Here is a 23,983-nt window from a genome sequence, read left to right on the forward strand (position 1 = left end):
ATGCATGAACGTGAAAGGTGAAAGTGAAGTCGCTCAGTCGTGTACGACTCTTAGCAACCCCATGGACTGCAGCCTACCAGGCTCCTCCATCCATGGGATTTTCCAGGCAAGAGTATTGGAGTAGGGTGCCATTGCCTTCTCTGAAGTAGCCGATTAACTGAAAGTAAAATTATAATATATTTCCTGAAATGAAATTTAGGACTATAGTTATCTGAGTGTTTAATTGTGGAAAATTGAGTGCTAATTTACTCTATTTTCAGTTCTCTTTTATTTAGAATGATCTCCTGATATCAGCCTTGATATTTTCACATGTTCATTTTGGGGATTAAACCAAAGTGAACAAGTATTATCATAGCAGTTTTACAAATGAGGTAAAAGAGTATCAGTGAATTTGGATACTATGACCAAGGCTACATGAAAATTAGAGTAGTTCATAGAATTTTATTACCATTCTAAATACTAATTATTACTTACACTGTATTTTATTTACTGTTCCCAGATTTATCTCTGTTCCACCAAGTTGCTCCCTGGGAAAATTATGTTACATATACAAATGTTAAATATATAAAATATTGCATGTACATGTAATATATAATTACATATATTACATGTTACATATATTACATACATATAATATACATTATATACCTATGTATAGATATAAAAACAGTTGATAACTATAAATGTCAGAAGCTTGTATAAAACTGAATTTGTCATTTACTCCCTCAGATCTAAGTCATCTACAATATTTCTTATCTTAGTTGAAAAGTTCATTCACTTGCTCAGACCAAAATTTGAGTCAATCTTGGTGTCTCTCTTTATCTCACCTTAAATCATTTCTATTGTATCAGAAAATCCTGAAGACTCTATATTCAAAATGCAACCATTAATCCCAACACTTCTCACAACACTGATCCCCAAAATGGTCTATCCTCAATAGAACAGTTATAGTAATCCTTTAAAAAATGCAAATCAGATTAGGACACTCTGCATACAACTCACCCTCTCTCCATAATTCGGTCAGAATAAGAGCCACTTCATGGCCCTGATCTTTGCTTCCCATTCCGTCTGATAGCATTTCCTACTACTTTCTTAAAGGGTCTCTGTTTCAACCATAATAAATTACCTTACATTCCCTGGGACTTGCCAAGCACAATCCCGTCTTAAGGCCTTCAAACTTGCCCTAACTCTGCTTGTATCACTTGGCTCCCCAATATCCAGATGCTAATTCCCTCAGCTCCTTCAAGTCTTTGCTGAGATATCGCAATTTCCATCACTGTTTGTAACATCCACACCTACTCTTCCACAGCATTTCCCTGATCTATAGAGTACTTATTTTTCAAAATACTATCAATTGTACAGATTGATATTTTACGATGTCTCCTCAGTTAGAATGTAAGATTCTTAAGGACAAGAATTCTGATCTGGTTCCTTGACAGCCGAAGTATCTGGTCTGTGCCTGGCAGAGTTAGGTTCTCTATTAGTACTGTATGCGTTAAGTGAATTTAAAAGGATGGACTATTACAATGCAGCAGTGCATACTGGCTTCAATTTAGAAATAGTGAATGTTCTAACTTGACAACAAATCCTCTTGGAAGATATTTTCTGAATGAAAAAAAAATATTTAAACAAGTAATGATCATTATTTTATTGTTAACTATACAAATTATACTCCTCTAACAATTTAAAATTAAATCTTTCAATATTGCAATAATAATCTGTCCATACTTTGTAATTCTTTATTACATTTAAGTAGTACAAATTTATAGTTCTGTCATTTCAACAATTTGTCAGGATAAATACATCGCTTTATTTTTCATGACAAAGTCTCTCCTTTTCAAACTTTTGGCTCCAAATACCAAACTGAAAAAACTCATACATCCTACCTTAGGATGTAAAAAAAGACACCACTTGGTCCTTTGGATCATTTGATCCTTGACCCTTTGGTTTCATGTAGTTTCAATAGCCATGTCTGCCAAACTGAAGATAGAAAACCAATTTTATCTCCTGCTGTTGCTGCTCAGGACTGTATCACTGAGCCTTTGAAAAGACACCTTCTCAAGAACAGCATGGAGTAAACTGCTTCCTAATACTGGAAAAATATCCTTGACTCTGAACATTACTTGGGGGTGAATCTCATTGTCTAGGCCATTTGCTTCATTTTGAATGAGTTTTTCAGAGTTATAGATATAATCTCTCTTGCTCACTCTCTCTCTCAAACACCTGAAATATGATTTTTGGTGACACTGCCTATACCTTGACATTTTAAGACCAAGTGTGATTCTTAAAAATTTGACACAAATCATCTCTTGCTGTTCTATTTCTTCATTGTGTAACCAGAAATAAATAGACTTAGAGCCCTTACACTTATTTATGACCACAACATCTGAATTGCCCTCAGAAATGTATATTTGTCAGGATTGCCAGCAAAGCTGAAGTATCGACTCTGCATTTGTTTGTTGTGGTTGATTCTTATCCAAACTCCATCATAATTATGCAGCTGTGTGTGTCTTCAACAGCAAAACACATTGCTTTTGATTTGGATCATTTAAAAGAAATTTGCCACTATTTAGATGTTTGACCAATAGCTCTACTTCTCAAATCTTCAAAAGCAGTATTGTCCAGATGTCACATTTTAGTTTATCATAAAAAGCAATATTTTTGCCATATGCAATATCAAATAGACCACATGATAAAACTCAAGACCCGTACTAAGAAAAATTCTATGTAAAATACAAACAGAAAGTGAATACAGTTATAAAAAGCAAGTATCTTAAGTACTTAAAATTAATAAGAGAATTTGATAAAGTATCTGGATCCAAGATAGGTATTAAAATTTTTTTGTTATTTGCTATTTAACAGAAAATACTAGTAACGGCAATGGAAAACATTAAAATAACAAGCAAAAGTTAACATGCTCAGGTATTAAGAAGATACTCGATCTATATGAAAAATTGTATTGACATGCATAGTAACTGAAGGAAAGGAAATGTAGATCATGTTCTTGAATGAAAAATCTAAATTTAAAATGTTAATTTCTCCTGTTAGTATATACAAGTTAGTAAAATTTCCATTTTAATTGTAATTGAGTTTCTTAGAATTAGGTGAAAAGGACTTACAGACTTTAGCCCCCAAACAGTTTTTAGAAATTGTAAGAACAGTGAGGGTCAGTTTGTCACTTGTCAGCACATCTTATAAAGCCACTTTCATCTCTCGATAATGGCAAAAGTAAAGTAAAACATCGGGAATGAGACAGTACATTTCTTAGATAATGATAACGGTACTAAATAACTATGAGAAGGAAATAAAAACGGAACGCTTTAATCTAACAGATAGAAAAATAAATTCCAGTCTGTTTAATGAGTTAGATGCCAAAAATTGAGCAATAAAAATTTTGCATGGAAAACTAGAATACTACATTTATGAGTGCCTTTTTCAAAACTACAAAACTCTAAGCTACAATATGAACATGTGGAAGTGTTCATTTAAAACTGTTTATATTTTATGTGTGCATGTGTGATAAGATGCTTCAGTTGCGTTTGACTCTTATAACCCTATGGACCGTAGCCTGCCAGGCTCCTCTGTCCACGGAATTCTCCAGGCAAGAATACTGGAGTAGGTTGCCACTTCCTTCTCCAAAGGATCTTTCTGACTCAGGGATATAGCTCGTATCTCTTACATCTCCTGCATGGGCAGGCGGATTCTTCACCACTAGAGCCACCTGGGAAGCCCCATATTTTCCACAGTTAGGGTTAAACAATGTTAATATACAATTTATACACATGAAAATATATTTAATATACATGATATAAAAAGCAACAATTGGGCAATAATTTAGCATAGAGAACACCTTCTTTCAATGAATACTATGAATAGAGGAAGAAACTAAGAACAGAAGGGCAAATCCAATGGTCAAAGCTATTAATATACTCAGTCTAATAGTCAGCAACATACAGATTAAGGATGACTCAATTTATGCTGATCTGGCAAGAATTTTAGATGGCTATGCAACCTCTTGTTTGAAATGTGGATGAATTTTATACCCCACTGACAGAAATGTATTAAGTGCCAAATCTCAATAAAATATTAACATTTAAAATTTTTAGGTCATCACATAGAGCAATTCTACTCTTTAGCACTATACCACAGGAAAAAAAGAAAGTGTCAATTGCTAAGAAGCTATACACAGAAGGTGTTGATTACAGTATTAACCTAGAGGACAAGAGCAGGAAACAATTGATTAGTGGCCATATCATGATACCCAACAAGTGAACTATCACATACTCATGTAAAATAATCAACTGAGCCTACAGATGCAGTAATAGATCACATACTATCATTTCACCAAATAAGGGTGCATAAAATGTGTTTAATTTATACTCTTTCACCCCATTTTTGGAAACACTGAAAAGATCTGTGTGGTCTTTCTAATATGGAATAATATGAGAGAAACACAGGGAAGGGAAACATAGACTTAATCATGACATAATGCATAAAAATATATGATGTGCTCCTATGCACATTTGTGTTATAAATATGTGACAGTAAGATCAACAAAATATTTATGGTGTTATTCTAGGATATTACCCTATCATTTTCCTAGAATTTTTATATTAGAATAGTTTTGAATGAATGTATTTGACTAATCAAAACATTTATTTGTTGCAGAGAAAACTTATCCTCATGTGAGAAATTTGATGTGTATTTATAGATTTGCAATATAATTATGCTTAATTATTTCACTTTCATTTTATTGTTGAAATGTTTTTTCATGATTTTAATGAACTAGGAATACAATTCTCACCTCTCTTGCACTTAAAAATCCAATCTAAATATCTCTTTTTAAAAAAAAGATATACTTTCCCCTTCCTTGAATTCCTCTGCTTCACTCTGTGTTTTATGCTATTTTTGAGAAGAATTAGAAGCCATTTCAACAGATAATTTTAAACTGTAACACCAAGACAATATATTAAATAACTTGAAGCAAATAATGTAAAGGAAGTTATCAAAATTGAACACAATTTAACTGCAGCTAACTAGCATTCACTACAAAGAGAAAATGTGTAGAACCACTTGGAGTTCATTTCTAGTAAATAAAAATGTATAAGTAGATTTATAGATATTATAAACTTTCTAAACATTAAATACTTAGCAGAACTGAATATCTATCTTTCATCTCAGTGTGTCCACTAAATGTTTATAGCACTCAAAAATTTCAGAATCAGAGTACCATTTATAATATCAATAATGAATTCTAAAAATAATCCAATAAAACCAAAAGCATGGCAACTCATTTATCAGCATTTTTATAACAAAATTTCATCTAAGTATACACAAGACAAATTTAAGACAATGGACTTCATTCATATCCCTTAGTCTAAGCTTCAACATTTTTCTACATTCAGATAGTTAAAACAAAGATCATGTCAACCTTCTAATTTAAGTTCTTATAAATAAAGTTCTTCTGTCTGCATTTGAAAGGAATTTCAGTGTATGAGGTACATAATCGGTTGTGCTCAGTTCAGTTCAGTTGCTCAGTCGTGTCCGACTCTTTGCGACCCCATGAATCGCAGCACACCAGGCCTCCCTGTCCATCACCAACTCCCGGAGTTCACCCAGACTCACGTCCATCGAGTCAGTCATGTACAACTCTGTGCGACCCTTTGGACTGTAGCCCTCCAGGCTACTGTTTCCAGAGGATTCTCCAGGCAAGAATACTTGAGTGGGTTGCCATACCCTCTTCCAGAGGATCTTCTCAATCCAGGGATCAAACCCGTGTCTGTTATGTCTCCTGCATTGGCAGTCAGGTTCTTTACCACTAGGGCCACTTGGGAAGGAGCGGGTTGTGATTTCCACCTCCAAGGGATCTTCCTAACCCAGGGAATGAACCACATCTCCTGCATTGCAGGCAGATTCTTTCACAGCCATTCAGGACGCCCATACAGTTAGGTGGATATTATGATAGAGCTGATTTACAGCAATTTACTCATAAATGGGCTTCCCTGGTGGCTCATTGGTAAAGAACTCACCTACCAATTTAGGAGGAGTTCGATCCTTGAGTGAGGAAGATCCCCTGGAAAAGAAATGGTAACCCACTCCAATATTCTAGCCTGGAAAATCCCAAGGACAGAGGAGCCTAGCAGGAGTGGGCTACTGTCCATGGGGTCACAAACGAGTCAGACAAACTTAGTAACTAAACAACAAAAAATAAATATTCAAGCTATATCTGAAAGACAGTGAGCTGCAGTAATGCTAGTGAGTATTAAAAAACACACACACACATTATTAAAATCAGCTTAAAATTTTTAGTATGCTCAGGAAATTCTCAATGTAGAATCCGAGATTAGCACCATATAATGTTTAAGACAATTCATTAGATCTGCAAGAACTGAGGCTACAAATTGCCACTTAGTTTCACAAGTATATGCACATTTAGAACCAAATGTCACTGCTTATAAATGCCTTTGAGGTTGTTCATATTGTTTGATACTGTGCATATTTTCTCATTACATATTTTAGATTATGAAATCATTCTTTGTGATCTAAAAATAGTCTTCATTTTCAATCACATATTTGAAGTTTGGATGATGTTATTTTGCACTATTCTATGAGAATTTTTGTAGCTAAATCTTTGGGAATATCCACAAATATGTTCAATAGCAAAGGATATACAATAAGGGAATGGGCAATGGGTAGAATGAAAAGGCTTTTGAACCAGGCCTGGTAGGAGGCTGGCTGTGGTTGTGGAGGAGTCTCTTTGATCTGAGAATATAGTGCAACAGCTTCAACAGGTTGAAAAAATGTACAATAGTTATTAAGAGTGGAATAGGGATAGAAAAACAAAAATCAGGAAATTGGCAAATACAAATTCACTACCTTTATCATTTTGCTTAAATTGCCCCTATACAGCTCAAATTTTTCTAAGAAGCTCTGGAACACAAAAACTCTTGCTATACAGCAAAGACTAATATTTGTGTGAGGACAAATTATTGTGATATTTTATAGTAGTGTTAGTGAGTTTTTGTTTTGGGTGAGCTTTTCTAGGTACAATGAGCACAAAGACCATTTTTTCAATTAAGCAAGAAACAGAGCAATGAGAAACTGCTCATTTGCAATCATGCTGCTTGACAACCGTTCAAAACTCCATCAAGATATACAGAGTCAGAAATTAATACACACTAAGCTTGTACACAATGGCACCCCACTCCAGTACTCTTGCCTGGAAAATCCCATGGACAGAGGAGCCTGGTAGGCTGCAGTCCATGGGGTCGCTAAGAGTCGGACACGACTGAGCGACTTCACTTTCACTTTCCACTTTCATGCACTGGAGAAGGAAGTGGCAACCCACTCCAGTGTTCTTGCCTGGAGAATCCCAGGGACGGGGGAGCCTGGTGGGCTGCCGTCTATGAGGTCGCACAGAGTCGGACACGACTGAAGCGACTTAGCAGCAGCAGCAGCAAGCTTGTACGCATTAAACCTACCTGATTTAATCCTACCTGTAACGTGTCTACTTTCTGCAAATTCATGGCTTGCAGACCATTCGCATTTCATTTTGTCAAACAGGGAGGAAGAGGTGGTTTTTACTACAAATTCAGTTTCTTGGGCCATACTGCAGACCCACTGACTCTACCCACTCCTAGCAATCTGTTGTTTTATATAGTCTGTCGTTTGTTACTTTCTCTTAAAGGTTGTAACCAGAGCAGCAGGAACAATTTTTTAAAGGGTTTAATGGGAATGTAGTTAAGTATTAATACTTTATTGTCTAGTACATTTAATAACTTCAAAATAACCACAACCCGTCTTTTGTTAAAGGGCTCACTCATAAGGGAAATAACTGACAAGTGATGTAATTGGCTTTTGTCAAGATTTTAGACATAACTCATGTTTGCTTCCTGCCCCCACCCAACTGATCAAAGAATGTATATCCAAATGGAAAAGATTGAGAAAATATATTATCTACGGTAGAAGCGTATGTTATTTACTAATAGCAACAGCGACCAACAAGAGCGAAATAGCTAGCATGGAGGGAAAACATTTAGAAGAGATTCACACTCTGGCTGCAGTCATCCCATTTCTAGTTAGCACTGTGATTCAGAGTCTGTTTGGATAGGAATCCTAAACTACCTGATACCACTATTAATTGAGGTGGTTATCTTTGCTTACAGAGAGCCAGTATGTACTGGGAGAAATAGCTGATGATTGACCCAGGTCTGTCTGATGAAACATCAAAGAAACTCCAGGCCAGCCCTTGAAGACATGCGTAGGTGTGTCTGTATTTGTTTCTCTAGACTTTAACAAGATGAATTCATGTCCTCAGAATTTGAATACTTTCAACTTGGAATCTTTTTTAAGACTTGAAGGATGTTTTAATTGAGAGGGCCAAAGTAACCCCACGTTTTCAAAACCATGTACAGGTGTCAAAACAAACTGATCCTAAAGTAAGATGCTGACTCAGTAATTTCTTAAACAGGTCTCTGGAGCTAAGGTGATCTTGATATCATCTTTGAAAGCCTAATAAAACCTCTTAAAAATGATCATAAGAGTTTTTGAAAAGTTTATGTTAGGGAGATCAAATTACCATTTCTACAGTTTCACGAAGAGCCTTTGTACCCTCTGTGGGATGGTGCATAAAATAATTTAAGAATAGAACAACAGGGTGTAAATCTAATTTATTTATTGTGACATGCAAGATTTGAAGGTGAGTGATGAACACAGAATAATAGTCCAAGAAATTCTAAGACTTCATGATACACAGCATAACCTGATATTTTTCCTTAGACATTCTAGGGCAGATAGTGCAAAATATTTTTTCTTTATGATAAACTACTGCAATTTTTCATTTAGAACTTCCATTAACTGTAGAAAAAGCAAAACTGCAAATACAAAGGTCAAAAGAGAATAACACAAAGTCGTAGGCAGCAAAGTTAATGACAACATTCTGTGGGAATACTGCAAGCAACTTGATGGCAGTATTGATGATTTCCTAGCAAAATGTTAACCCCCAAAATTGAGAGGTCATGAATAAACCTATTACCACTGCAGAGTTTGGAAATTCTATTAGAAATCTTAAATTTAAGACTCTGGGGTCAGGTGGATTCATATTTTAATTTTGCACACCTAAAGAAGCACCATCTTATTAAAATTTTTCAGGTCAGAAAATGAAAAATCCATATTGTTCATAAAAATGGAAAACTATTAAAAATAGAATAGCTATGATAAATGAATGAATCTAGAGATGAATCTGTCAGTATTTTCCTTTTCCAGCCTACCTCAACAACTAGTTCACATGATGTGCAAACCTTCATAATAGGTTCACCTATTGCACTTTACATCAAATATTAATACAACAGTTTTTTGGCCCAATGAGAACCTACAGATTATTGATTCTATCATTTTTACTCTAAGTCTCCCAAATCCTTTTAATGTTCATGGTTTGTCTCCTACCCAGGTCTAAAAATGATGCATCATTTTATTATCTTTCTGCAAACATTTTAAACAACCTTGTACCTTACTGTTTCCCCTTGGCAAACCACACCATGGTGAAACCCAATTATTGGGCTACTCTGTATCTAGATTCATGCACTTGAACTTATGAGAGAAAAATGCATTGCTATGGTGACTGCAGCCATGAAATTAAAAGACGCTTACTCCTTGGAAGGAAAGTTATGACCAACCTAGACAGAATATTCAAAAGCAGAGACATTACTTTGCCAACAAAGGTCCGTCTAGTCAAGGCTATGGTTTTTCCTGTGGTCACGTATGGATTTGAGAGTTGGACTGTGAAGAAGGCTGAGTGCCGAAGAATTGATGCTTTTGAACTGTGGTGTTGGAGAAGACTCTTGAGAGTCCCTTGGACTGCAAAGAGATCAAACCAGTCCATTCTGAAGGAGATCAGCCCTGGGATTTCTTTGGAAGGAATGATGCTAAAGCTGAAACTCCAGTACTTTGGCCACCTCATGCGAAGAGCTGACTCCTTGGAAAAGACTCTGATGCTGGGAGGGATTGGGGGCAGGAGGAGAAGGGGACGACAGAGGATGAGATGGCTGGATGGCATCACTAACTCGATGGACATGAGTCTGAGTGAACTCTGGGAGTTGGTTATGGACAGGGAGGCCTGGCGTGCTACGATTTATGGGGTCGCAAAGAGTCGGACACGACTGAACGACTGATCTGATCTGATGCTGACATTGAAACACTTCAGGATAAACGTGTTAAACCTGGAGTCTTTAATGTTTGCCAGTAATAGGTCATTTATTTCCCCCCATGCAAACTTGATTTTACAGTTTTTTTCTTTTTCTTCAGCTTCCAAAACTACCAGTATGTCCTCACTCTCAGTTAATAACCCTGTTCAAAAGAGAATTTAAACACATTCCTTCATATCCTCCATGGCAGTCCAATGGTTAAGACTGCACTTCCAGTGGAGGAGGCACAGGTTTGATCCCTGGTGGAGGAACTAAGATCTTACATGCAGCATGGCATGGCCAAGAAATGAAAAAGTTAAACACATTCCCTCATGTACCCATCCACTATCATTAACACAAGCACTGATTTTCGCCCCCTGCCCCCTCTAGAGAAGTCCACCACGTCATATCATCCATCCTACTGTACATATGCAAGAGCTGTCAAGGACTGATAGAGGATCACCAGGAACATGCATGAAATAAATGGTGGGCTTCTTTGCTTGTTGTGGCAAGTGAGAGCACAAGGAGCACCAAAGAATACTTGGGTAAGAGGGAGGTGGGAGGGGCATGAGGGGGAGGGGGGAGGGGCATGAGAGGGGAGGCGGGAGGGGCATGAGAGGGAGGTGGGGGGAGGGGCATGAGAGGGAGGTGGGGGGAGGGGCAAGAGAGGGAGGTGGGAGGGGTTTAGGTTTGTGCTGTGTGAAGTTGGATGAGCCTAGAGCAGTGGTGGAGAAGGCAATGGCACCCTACTCCAGTACTCTTGTCTGGAAAATCCCGTGGACGGAGGAGCCTCGTAGGCTCCAGTCCATGGGGTTGCTAAGAGTTGGGCACGACTGAGCAACTTCCCTTTCACTTTTCACTTTCATGCATTGGAAAAGGAAATGGCAACCCACTCCAGTATTCTTGCCTGGAGAATCCCAGGGACAGAGGAGCCTAGTGGGCTGCTGTCTGTGGGGTCGCACAGAGTCGGACACGACTGAATCGACTTAGCAGCAGCAGCAGAGCAGTGGAGGTTTCTCTGGATGGGGTGCTGGTAGTAGGTAACTAAGGGCAATTCAATAATATGAGATCTTTATTCTCATCGAGGAGGCAGAAGAAAGGCTGCAGAATTAGGGTTGTCACTGGAAACGAAATAACAGTCACACAAAGTAGCCGGAAGCAACATTGTTTTGTTTATTGGTAACACCTTATCTCTGTCTAGATTCAGCTAGAAATCCTATGACTTGGCTGTAATAGATAGTTAAAAATAACAACAAATTACCCTAAGAACTATCTTAAGGCATTACTTTAGCAATGTCTTTTTCCTAGTGTCATCATTTTTTTTCCTTCTTAGCAGATATTTTCTATGTCACACTAACATGATATTTTTCTAATCACAATAACCACCCCCCCATCCCATTTTTCCATTTTTATTATTGCCCTTACTTCTGTTTTCCCTTATAGCTAAGTTATTTGAAGGAGGTAATTATGTTTTTGGCTTCAGTTCCTTTCTTCCTACTCTTGAATTCATTCAAGCATTCCCCAAACACTCTGCCAAACTTAGTCTTCTCAAAGACCTCTCAAATTTATTGATCATCATTTCTTTAGAATGTCTGATGTTGTTCACATGACAATGCTTTATTTGGCTTCCAGAAATGAGTTTTCCCCCGTGTATTTTAAAGGTAATTCGTTCTTAGTGCTCAGTGTTGGTTCCTTTTCACATCCCTTTTAGAACACTTCAGAGATCAGTCTTATTTTTTTCTCCTTTATCTACATTTTCCATCTCTAAGGAAAGGAAATAAAAAAAGGCAAAATGGTTGTCTGAGGAGGCCTTACAAATAGCTGTGAATAGAAGAGAAGCAAAAGGCAAAGGAGAAAAGGAAAGATATACTCATCTGAATGCAGAGTTTCAAAGAAAAGCAAGGAGAGATAAGAAAGCCTTCCTCAGTGATCAATGTGAAGAAATATAGGGAAACAATAGAATGGGAAATCTCTTCAAGAATATTAGAGATACCAAGGGAATACTTCATACAAAGAGAGGCACAAGAAAGGACAGAAATGGTATGGACCTAACAGAAGCAGAAGATATTAAAATGAGGTGGCAAGAATACACAGAAAAACTATACAAAAAAAGATCTTCATGACCCAGATAATCATGATGGTCTGATCACTCACCTAGAGCCAGACATCCTGGAATGCGAAGTTAAGTGGGCCTTAAGAAGCATCACTAAGAACAAAACTAGTGGAGAAGATAGAATTCCAGTTGAGCTATTCCAAATTCTAAAAGATGATACTGTTAAAGTCCTGCACTCAACATGCCAGAAAATTTGGAAAACTCAGCAGTGGCCACAGGACTGGAAAAGGTCAGTTTTCATTCCAATCCCAAAGAAAGCCAATGCCAAAGAATACTCAAACTACTGCACAATTGCATTCATCTCACATGCTAGCAAAGTAATACTCAAAATTCTCCAAGCCAGGTTTCAACAGTATATGAACCATGAACTCCCAGATGTTCAAGCTGGATTTAGAAAAGGTAGACAAACCAGAGATCAAATTGCCAACATCCATTGAATCATTGAAAAAGCGAGAGAGTTCCAAAAAAAATATCTACTTCTGCTTTACTGACTATGCCAAAACCTTTGACTCTGTGGACCACAACAAACTCTGGAAAATTCTTAAAGAAATGGGAATACAAGACCACCTGACCTGCTGCTTGAGAAATCTGTATGCAGGTCAGGAAGCAACTGTTAGAACTGGACATTGAACAATAAACTGGCTCCAAATAGGGAAAGGAGTACATCAAGGCTGTATATTGTCACCCTGCTTATCTAACTTATATGCAGAGTACATTATGAGAAATCCTGGGCTAGATGAAGCACAAGCTGGAATCAAGATTGCTGGGAGAAATATCAATAACCTCAGATATGCAAATGACACCACCCTTATGACAGAAAGTGAGAACTAAAGAGCCTCTTGATGAAAGTGAAAGAGGAGAGTGAAAAAGTTGGCTTAAAGCTCAACATTCAGAAAACGAAGATCATGGCATCTGGTTCCATCACTTCATGGCAAATAGATGGGGAAACAGTGACAGTCTATTTTTTTTGGCTCCAAAAATCACTGCAGATGGTGACTGTAGCCATGAAATTAAAAGACACTTGCTCCTTGGAAGAAAAGCTATGACCAACCTAGATAGCATATTAAAAAGCAGAGACATTACTTTACCAACAAAGTTCCACCTGGTCAAAGCTATGGTTTTTCCAGTAGTAATGTATGGATGTGAGCATTGGATTATAAAGAAAGCTGAGTGCTGAAGAATTGATGCTTTTAACTGTAGCCTTGGAGAACACTCTTGAAAGTCCCTTGAACTTCAAGGAGATCCAACTAGTCATTCCTAAAGGAAATCAGTCCTGAATATTCATTGGAAGGACCGATGCTGAAGCTGAAACTTCAATACTTTGGCCACCTGATGTGAAGAACTGACTCACTTGAAAAGACCTTGATGCTGGGAAAGATTGAGGGCAGGAGCAGAAGGGGACTACAAAGGATGAGATGGTTGGATGGCATGACCAACTCAATGGGTGTGAGTTTGAGTAAACTCCAGGAGTTGATAGTGGACAGGGAGGCCTGGTAGGCTGCAGTTCATGGGGTCGCAGAGTCAGACACGACTGAGCAACTGAACTGAACTAACATTTGACACAGAGACTCCTATTTTGTCAAATAAATTTAAATACCAATGACACACCAATTTCCTACTACATCTTCAGTGTGACCCTCTTCCCTCAGTTCCAGAACCCTTGTTCCGACTGATTGCTTAGTATCTCCAATCAGGTATCTTTAAGAAGTATCATGCCCAGAATTGAACTTGGAAACTTATCCTCCAAAACAGAACAAAAAGTCCTGATCTTCCTTCAAGTTTTCACATTTCAGTTGAAGACAACCCTGTCCTATTGGTTGCTTTGGACAAAAATCTTGGAGTCATTATTAATGCTTTCCTTTCTCAGTCAACATTCATTATCGTCCACTGGTCTATGTTTAGTTCCCACCATGTTTTGCCACTCTTGTCCAAACCACAATCATCTGTTTCCCAGGTGGTCAGAGCAGATCTGAGCATGCCCTCTGATTGGGCTTTCATCACGCGATAGTCTAATTTTCATATGTCAATTGTATTACTCTTCCAGTAACCCAGGCACAGCACCCTATATGCATTGACGATTTTAGATGATGTTCAATTTCATCTCCTATTCGCTCTGTTTAAGCTTTACTGGGACACCTCATTTTCTCACCTCATGGACATATACCAACAGTTTTCATTGTTATTTTTTCCAGCTATGAACATGGCTGTCTCCCTCACTTCCTCCAAAGCTTTTTTCAAATGTCACTTTCTCTAGGAGGCCTATTGTAACAACCCAGTTTAGAACTCTACTTCTGCACTCATACTTACTCCCATATTTATTATTTAAAAATAAATTCCATACAAGTTTAAAAGGAAAATGCAAAAATAGATATCAGGAACATCTACATATCCATATATCCTAGGGAAAAATGTCACGACTGTCATTAGGCTTCAAACTCCAAGTTATATAAGACATAAAAACTTTTATAAATATTAAAGATTGTGTGGCATCAATCCTGTAAGGTAAATTATAAGACATTAAATTGGGACTTTTCCTCAGGTGATAAATATCAATAGCCACAATTTTCAAATTTTTCAAATTAAAAACAAAACATGGCATATTTCTCCATCTATTAGTGTCCTCTTTGATTTCTTTCACCAGTGTTTTATAGTTTTCTATATATAGGTCTTTAGTTTCTTTAGGTAGATATATTCCTAAGTATTTTATTCTTTCCATTGCAATGGTGAATGGAATTGTTTCCTTAGTTTCTCTTTCTGTTTTCTCATGATTAGTGTATAGGAATGCAAGGGATTTCTGTGTGTTGATTTTATATCCTGCAACTTTACTATATTCATTGATTAGTTCTAGTAATTTTCTGGTGAAGTCTTTAGGATTTTCTATGTAGAGGATCATGTCATCTGCAAACAGTGAGAGTTTTACTTCTTCTTTTCCAATTTGGATTCCTTTTATTTCTTTTTCTGCTCTGATTGCTGTGGCCAAAACTTCCAAAACTATGTTGAATAGTAATGGTGAAAGTGGGCACCCTTGTCTTGTTCCTGACTTTAGAGGAAATGCTTTCAATTTTTCACCATAATGTTTGCTGTGGGTTTGTCATATATAGCTTTCATTATGTTGAGGTATGTTCCTTCTATTCCTGCTTTCTGGAGAGTTTTTATCATAAATGGATGTAGAATTTTGTCAAAGGCTTTCTCTGCATCTATTGAGATAATCATATGGTTTTTATTTTTCAATTTGTTAATGTGGTGTATTACATTGATTGATTTGCGGATATTGAAGAATCCTTGCATCCCTGGGATAAAGCCCACTTGGTCATGGTGTATGATCTTTTTAATGTGTTGTTGGATTCTGATTGCTAGAATTTTGTTAAGGATTTTTGCATCTATGTTCATCAGTGATATTGGCCTGTAGTTTTCTTTTTTTGTGGGATCTTTGTCAGGTTTTGGTATTGGGGTGATGGTGGCCTCATAGAATGAGTTTGGAAGTTTACCTTCCTCTGCAATTTTCTGGAAGAGTTTGAGTAGGTTAGGTGTTAGCTCTTCTCTAAATTTTTGGTAGAATTCAGCTGTGAAGCCATCTGGACCTGGGCTTTTGTTTGCTATAAGATTTCCGATTACAGTTCCAATTTCTGTGCTCGTGATGGGTCTGTTAAGATTTTCTATTTCTTTCTGGTCCAGTTTTGGAAAGTTGTACTTTTCTAAGAATTTGTCCATTTCTTCCACGTTGTCCATTTTATTGCCATATAATTGCTGATAGTAGTCTCTTATGATCCTTTGTATTTCTGTGTTGTCTGTTGTGATCTCTCCATTTTCATTTCTAATTTTATTGATTTGATTTTTCTCCCTTTGTTTCTTGATGAGTCTGGCTAATGGTTTGTCAATTTTATTTATTCTTTCAAAGAACCAGCTTTTGTCTTTGTTGATTTTTGCTATGGTCTCTTTTGTTTCTTTTGCATTTATTTCTGCCCTAATTTTTAAGATTTCTTTCCTTCTACTAACCCTGGGGTTCTTCATTTCTTCCTTTTCTAGTTGCTTTAGGTGTAGAGTTAGGTTATTTATTTGACTTTTTTCTTATTTCTTGAGGCATGCCTGTATTGCTATGAACTTTCCCCTAGGAATGCTTTTACAGTGTCCCACAGGTTTTGGGTTGTTGTGTTTTCATTTTCATTAGTTTCTATGCAAATTTTGATTTCTTTTTTGATTTCTTCTGTGATTTGTCATGGATTGGAAGAATCAATATAGTGAAAATGAGTATACTACCCAAAGCAATTTATAGATTCAATGCAATCCCTATCAAGCTACCAATGGTATTCTTCACAGAGCTAGAACAAATAATTTCACAATTTGTATGGAAATACAAAAAACCTCAAATAGCCAAAGCTATCTTGAGAAAGAAGAATGGAACTGGAGGAATCAACCTGCCTGACCTCAGGCTCTACTACAAAGCCACAGTCATCAAGACAGTATGGTACTGGCACAAAGACAGAAATACAGATCAATGGAACAAAATAGAAAGCCCAGAGATAAATCCATGCACCTATGGACACCTTATCTTTGACAAAGGAGGCAAGAATATACAATGGATTAAAGACCATCTCTTTAACAAGTGGTGCTGGGAAAACTGGTCAACCACTTGTAAAAGAATGAAACTAGAGCACTTTCTAACACCATACACAAAAATAAACTCAAAATGGATTAAAGATCTAAACGTAAGACCAGAAACTATAAAACTCCTAGAGGAGAACATAGGCAAAACACTCTCCGACATACATCACAGCAGGATCCTCTATGACCCACCTCCCAGAATATTGGAAATAAAAGCAAAAATAAACAAATGGGACCTAATTAAACTTAAAAGCTTCTGCACAACAAAGGAAACTATTAGCAAGGTGAAAAGACAGCCTTCAGAATGGGAGAAAATAATAGCAAATGAAGCAACAGACAAACAACTAATCTCAAAAATATACAAGCAACTCCTACAGCTCAATTCCAGAAAAATAAATGACCCAATCAAAATATGGGCCAAAGAACTAAATAGACATTTCTCCAAAGAAGACATACAGATGGCTAACACACACATGAAAAGATGCTCAACATCACTCATTATCACAGAAATGCAAATCAAAACCACTATGAGGTACCATTTCATGCCAGTCAGAATGGCTATGATCCAAAAGTCTACAAGCAGTAAATGCTGGAGAGGGTGTGGAGAAAAGGGAACCCTCTTACACTGTTGGTAGGAATGCAAACTAGTACAGCCACTATGGAGAACAGTGTGGAGATTCCTTAAAAAAATGGAAATAGAACTGCCTTATGACCCAGCAATCCCACTGCTGGGCATACACACTAAGGAAACCAGAATTGAAAGAGACACGTGTACCCCAATGTTCACCGCAGCACTGTTTATAATAGCCAGGACATGGAAGCAACCTAGACGTCCATCAGCAGATGAATGGATAAGAAAGCGGTGGTACATATACACAATGGAGTATTACTCAGCCATTACAAAGAATACATTTGAATCAGTTCTAATGAGGTGTATGAAGCTGGAGCCTATTATACAGAGTGAAGTAAGCCAGAAAGAAAAACACCAATGCAGTATACTAACGCATGTATATGGAATTTAGAAAGATAGTAACAATAACCCTGTATATGAGACAGCAAAAGAGACACTGATGTATAGAACAGTCTTTTGGACTCTGTGGGAGAGGGAGAGGGTGAGATGATTTGGGAGAATGGCATTGAAATATGTATAATATCATATATGAAACGAATCGCCAGTCCAGGTTCGATGCACGATACTGGATGCTTGGGGCTGGTGCACTGGAATGACCCAGAGGGATGGTATGGGGTGAGAGGAGGGAGGGGGGTTCAGGATGTGGAACACATGTATACCTGTTGCAGATTCATTTTGATATATGGCAAAACCAATACAATATTGTAAAGTTAAATAAAAGTAAATTTAAAAAAAAAGTCAGAAAACAAAACAAAACCAAACCAGTCTGACAGGGAGTAGGTAAGAGTTTAAGATAAACAATTCATAAATTAGCAAAATGGCCAATAAAACCTAAGAAACAATGCACCAAGGCAGTCAGCAAATAATAACGTCCCTTCGATTCTATCCCATGGAAGTAAAATCACTTTGTAAAGATTTAATAAATACATTTCTATTCTTAGAAGATAAACCTAAGAAGTAAAATATTAATAAAGCAACATACAAATATGTCTTGGTAGATCCACACAATAGAATATTCTGTAGCCATTACGAAAGTGAGTTTAATACTCAAGTTGACTAGATAGAGTTTTTATGAGTCTTCGTTGAGTGAGAAAAGTAAGACATAGAATTTAAGTTTGGTAGATTAATGGCTAAGAACATGTATGTGTGTATGCCTACATTTGTGTATATGAGTGTTGCATTTATATAATGTATTTCATATATAGTATCAATACATGTATTTATATAAGCACGGAGTTAATAGTGTAGTGTAAGTATTACATTAACATGGTACATAGAGGTGTATTTGGAGGTGACTTGCTGAGGAAAATGGATTACAGATATGGGAAGAAGGTAAGAAGGGAGATAGAAATAAGGAAAAATAAATATACCTAAAAATGTAGGATTTTATTGATCCATTTTTGTTTAGCATGTATGTATGGACGGGGAAGCCTGGTGGGCTGCTGTCTATGGGGTCGCACAGAGTCGGACACAACTGAAGCGACTTAGCAGCAGCAGCAGCATATTTGCATGACATTCAAATTTTTTTTAAATGAGAAAGTTTTGAAATAAAAACATTGCTATTAAACATTAGATGTAACTACATAATATTTGGAGTACTCCTTCAAAGGAATACTCAATGATTATAAGTGAAATGACAAGTAAATGTGTTGCAAAGATCAATAAGAAAACATGAACAGAACATAAAAGCATATGAAACACTATAAAACCAGCAGATAATGATACAGTTTCATCACAACATAGCAAAACTATTCAACTATTCCCATATCATCAAATTTCCATCAGTACCGTAGTGAGTAACAGGTGATACTTAGTAACAGTCTGACATTTTTATGCATATGTATTTATCATTGTATATGCTGTTTATACAATATACAATTTCATTCCAAGGAATGAATTCGATTATTTCAGTGAGATAAATCTGTTCTTATAATCTTAAATTCTACTTAAAAAACAAAGTGTAACCTGACTACGTGTATCAACCTCCCTCTGTATTCACTTACCCTTTGCCATGTATAGGTGTTCACTTTTGTCTTCTTTTAAGTCACATTTATACATCTTATATGTCAAATTCAATGTATCATCCCCTTTAAAAATGCTCTCATGCATAGATTTCTAAAGCAAATTGAACTCTCATTTCAAAAGTCATTTATTATCTTGGAAAAGTGTTTTAATAATCTCCAGTTCAGAAAAATTATCCACGTATACTTAAATGATGACCTCATTATTCTTAGACCTCTGAAAGACGTAAGATAACTGCATTCTGAAGACATCAGTTCAATGTATTATTGCTTAATGAACCCTATACTGAAATAACTAACAAGACGTAGTTCTAGCATTTAATCAAAGTATAGCATCATAAGTCTTATTTAGGTTGCTGATTCATTGAAAAACACATGCAACAGAAAATTTCACGCTGAAAGAAAATTTTTCATCATACTCATGAGCTCCCCTGCCTAACTCCATGTTGACTATTTTACTAATGATTAATGGGCTAAAAAAGGCTCAGCACTATTAAGGATTATATTTCAACTTTTCACCAGCAAGTAGTTTGAAGTTGAGATGCTTCCCTTCTCTATAGGTCTTATTACAATTAACATCAGCTGAAAACTGCTGTCATGGACAAAAATGTTATTCACCTGCTGAGAAAACTTCAAAAAGTATCCCATTGTGTGTTCCTTTGAGTGACCTCCACAAACTTACCTTCACTGCCATACACACCTCCAGTTGGCTTTGCAATTTCATCTCCAGTATTAGATGTCATGTACTCTGTATTCACTGGTCATACTCCACTCATTTCAACTTTTTAGTCTTGAAATGGAGTTACTTAGTGGGATGATCACCCCTCCCCTCTGTATCTGACCCTATGGATTCTGCAGCTGCAGAATATGTAAATTCTTTCACGAGGCTGTTTTTTTGTTTGTTTGGCCATTTGTCCCATTGCTGCCTTTGGATAACCCTTCTTTTTATCCTGATATTTATGTCTCTTAAAGAAGGTTTCATATTCTGCTCTTTAATCCAACTAGCAGTGCAATTGTTTTAGTTCACTCCAACTAGACTGTAAGCTCCTGGAGCACAGTTATCCTGTCTTGCCTATATGTTTGTTTCTCTCATAAGGCATATTGCAGTACTGTGCATCTACTCAAAAGTCAAGAATAAATGTTTGTCAGGACTAAGAGCAAATTGTATTTCCAGCAACCTAAAATATTGTTAGATATTATATTAGAAATTTAGTCTGCTTCATTTACAAACAAGTTTCCATATAAGTGATTTTCTGAGTTTAGTTTAAAAAACTAACTGAACTTGAAGTTATTACTGCACTGAAGGTAAAATAAGGGATAATACAAGCTAGCCAAAATGGACCCAAGCTATATTCCTTCCTGACCAGGGTAACAGATGGTACAGAATTTAAAGTCATCACCAAATTCTACACATCTGAAATTTTAATAATAGTCATGGTTATATGACAGATTACATATGGAGCAAGGGACAGATGTATTGAGTATCATGCCGAACACAAGAATAGACCTGATTTTTTGTTTTTTTTTATCCGACCCTCATAAAAGTTCTATATGAACTCTTCGTACAGTTTTTAAGATGACTGGCTTATACTGTGGCTGACTTCTTGGCTTTTAGGCCTCGAGATGACCCACTATCTAGTCAGAGAGACCATTCTGGGCATGCCACGGTTATTAAAATAATCTTTACCACTCAGCTTAATTTCTATTTATGACCATGGTTTCCAAATATTCATGACTTCTTACTCTGTTTTGGCTCTTGTAACAACAAAATACCACACACTGAGTACTTTATGAACAACAGAAATGTATTACTCACAGTTCTGAAGACTGGGGTGCCAACATGGTTAGGTAAGTCCTGGTCAGTCACAGATCGCTCCTTTAATCCTCTCCTGGCAGAACCTGCAAGGGAGCCCAACTAAGGCTTCTTATAATCTTACTAATGAGAGCAGAGCCCTCAAGACCTAATCACCTCTTAAAGCGGCCCATCTACTGATACCATCACATTGAGTATTAGGATTTGAAGATGCAAATTTGAAGGGGACACAAATATTGAGATCACAGCAATGGCCATCAGTATCTTCCTTGTTTGTTTAGTTATCTGGTATCTATATCTCCCAAAGAAGTATAATATCCATGAGGACAGGACTTTTTTTTTTTTTTCCTGATGACTGCTGAGCCATTAAGCACACAGCACACACCTGCAGTGCCTAGACCCAGTCAGTGGCTCTTTGCTCAGAGGCATTAAGATCACCTGGAACTCATTAAAACTGCAAACCTGTGGGTGCTACCCCCAGGGCTACTAAATCAGAACTTCTAGGGAAGAAACTTGGTAATCAATGTGTGCTGTCTCAAGCCCTCCAAATTGTTGGGGTTTTCTTTTTATTATTTATTTTTGGCTGCACCGGGTCTTTCTTGATGCTCATGGGCTTTCTCTAACTGCGACCAGCAGTAAGCAGGGCCACTCTTTGCTGTGGTGTGCAGGCTTCTCACTGCAGTAGCTTATCTTCTTGCAAGGTATGGGCGCTAGGTACGCAGGCTCAGTAGTTGTGGCACGTGGGCTTCACGTGGGCTTAGTTGCACTGGGGCACGTGGAATCTTTCCAGACAAGGGATGGAACTCATGTCCCCCACATTGGCAGGCAGATTCTCGACCACTAGACCATTAGGAAAGTCCCCTCCAAGTTATTTTGATGCATGCTAAAATTTAAGAACTACTGGCCTAGAACAAGGCATTTAATAAATATGTGGTGCATAGTAAAAGCATATGAATGAATTTAAGTAACGTAAGAATTTAAAACATGTATAATATAATGATATAAAAGAACATATTTTGAAAATAGCACAGTAAAATAATATAAACCAAATTATATGAATTTTATATAATTAATTGAGATGAATGATAATACCATAGGCTTATTTGTTCTGCCCATCTTCTCTCTCTCTTCTTAGCCACTGGAAATTCTAAGAAAAAAACTTTGTATGCTTACCGGTGATGACTCAGGATTTGAACAGACAAGCTTAAACATTTAATTTTTGACTCAATCGCTTGCTCTTAGTTTTCTTTCAGGAAGTATGACGTTATATACTTCAGCATAAGGTGAAAAATCTATTATAGCCAGGCTCTACTTTCAGTCCTCCTCATAGGCTTTTGAAAAGTCAACTTTCATAAGATAATTAAGAACTGGTAAGGAGTATCAGCATAAAGGACTTCCCAGGTGGTTCAGTGGTAAACAATCCGCCCACAATGCAGGAAAGATGCAGGTTTGATCCCTGGGTTGGGAAGACTCCCTGGAGTAGGGAATGGCAACTCACTCTAGTATTCTTGCCTGGAAAACTCCATGGACAGAGGAACCTGGTGGGCTACAGTCCATGGGGTCGCAGAGTCAGACACAACTAAAGAGACTGAGCAGGCATGCACACACACACACACACACACACACACACACCTGCATAAGCATCCCTGAGACCTGAATTCTGACAAGGAATGAAATTAAATATCCAGATTCAACAAGATTTAACTGATTTATGTGGCTCTCTCCCAAAGCAGCAGATTCTCATTATAGCAAAATTAGTTGAATTTCAAATTAATCAAGCAGGTCAATTATGAGACTATAGGACCAGCTGATCAGCTCCATCCTCGGGAAATAGAATGAAGTTAGTTTTATAAATTATAAGAAAAATGATGAAATGCTTCTGCTGTGATATACAGAGCCCTTGGAGCTCAGTGTTTCTCTTCACCAGTATGACTTTACTGAATGAGACAATATAGAGTAATTATTTTTGTCTTTAATCAATGATACAGTGGCCTTACACATCACAAATATGGTACAGGAGTCTGTCTAAACTTAAGATAGACTTTGAAAATAAGATAGTTTTAACAAGAATCTATGCACCAGAATTTGAGCAGCTATTTGTCTATCTCAGTAACAGACAGGCACTGTCTATTGTAAGCAAAAAGACTCATTGGTTTTGAGTATAGATATAATTATAAATGATGGCAATGATTTAGCATTCACTTAAGATACCTTGGTGAATATTTTTATCATCCTTTGCAAAGGAAAACACACAAAAAGCATCTGGTTTAGTTAGTAAGAATAAGAAAGAGCAAATTCTCTGTGTTGGATTTTGTAAGAATTTTCTACTCCTTAGGTCTGCTCTGCTTGGGTATTTTCATGTCTCACTGGGTGTCCATGCTGTAACCAGTTGCATCAACCAGCACTCCTTCCACATGGCCACATCTCTAACAGCACAAATCACCTCCACACACCAGAGATATCCCCTCTGCTTCCGTCAGAGTAATAAAGTCTGAAGAAATTTGACAGGCTCTTTTGTTGTGAGTGGCATTATCACATTTGTTCTCTATTTCTAATGGGAAATACAGTTTTGAATGTATGTATGGAAGGTAATTTGACTATTATCTAACAATTATTTCTCAC

General features: G+C 37.0%; 1 long non-coding RNA gene across 18 annotated transcripts in view; it reads right to left on the minus strand.

Moving 5' to 3' along the window:
• LOC147349192 (uncharacterized) overlaps positions 1-22,856 on the minus strand; it is a 503,453-nt gene extending 480,597 nt beyond the window's left edge. For 2 of the 18 annotated variants that reach the window (XR_015149568.1, XR_015149565.1), the window contains exon 1: positions 21,365-22,111. This is a non-coding gene — a long non-coding RNA (uncharacterized LOC147349192). Of the gene's footprint in view, positions 1-21,364; positions 22,164-22,534 lie in introns of those variants that run through there. The other 16 variants (XR_015149573.1, XR_015149566.1, XR_015149564.1 and 13 more) reach the window with 15 other exon arrangements.
• Positions 22,857-23,983: the final 1,127 nt, after the last annotated feature.

Source organism: Bos grunniens, chromosome 21, assembly GCF_055505025.1.
Source record: "Bos grunniens cultivar Pamir isolate PY7600 chromosome 21, Bosgru_T2T1.0, whole genome shotgun sequence".
In the NCBI taxonomy this organism is placed as follows: Eukaryota; Metazoa; Chordata; class Mammalia; order Artiodactyla; family Bovidae; genus Bos; species Bos grunniens.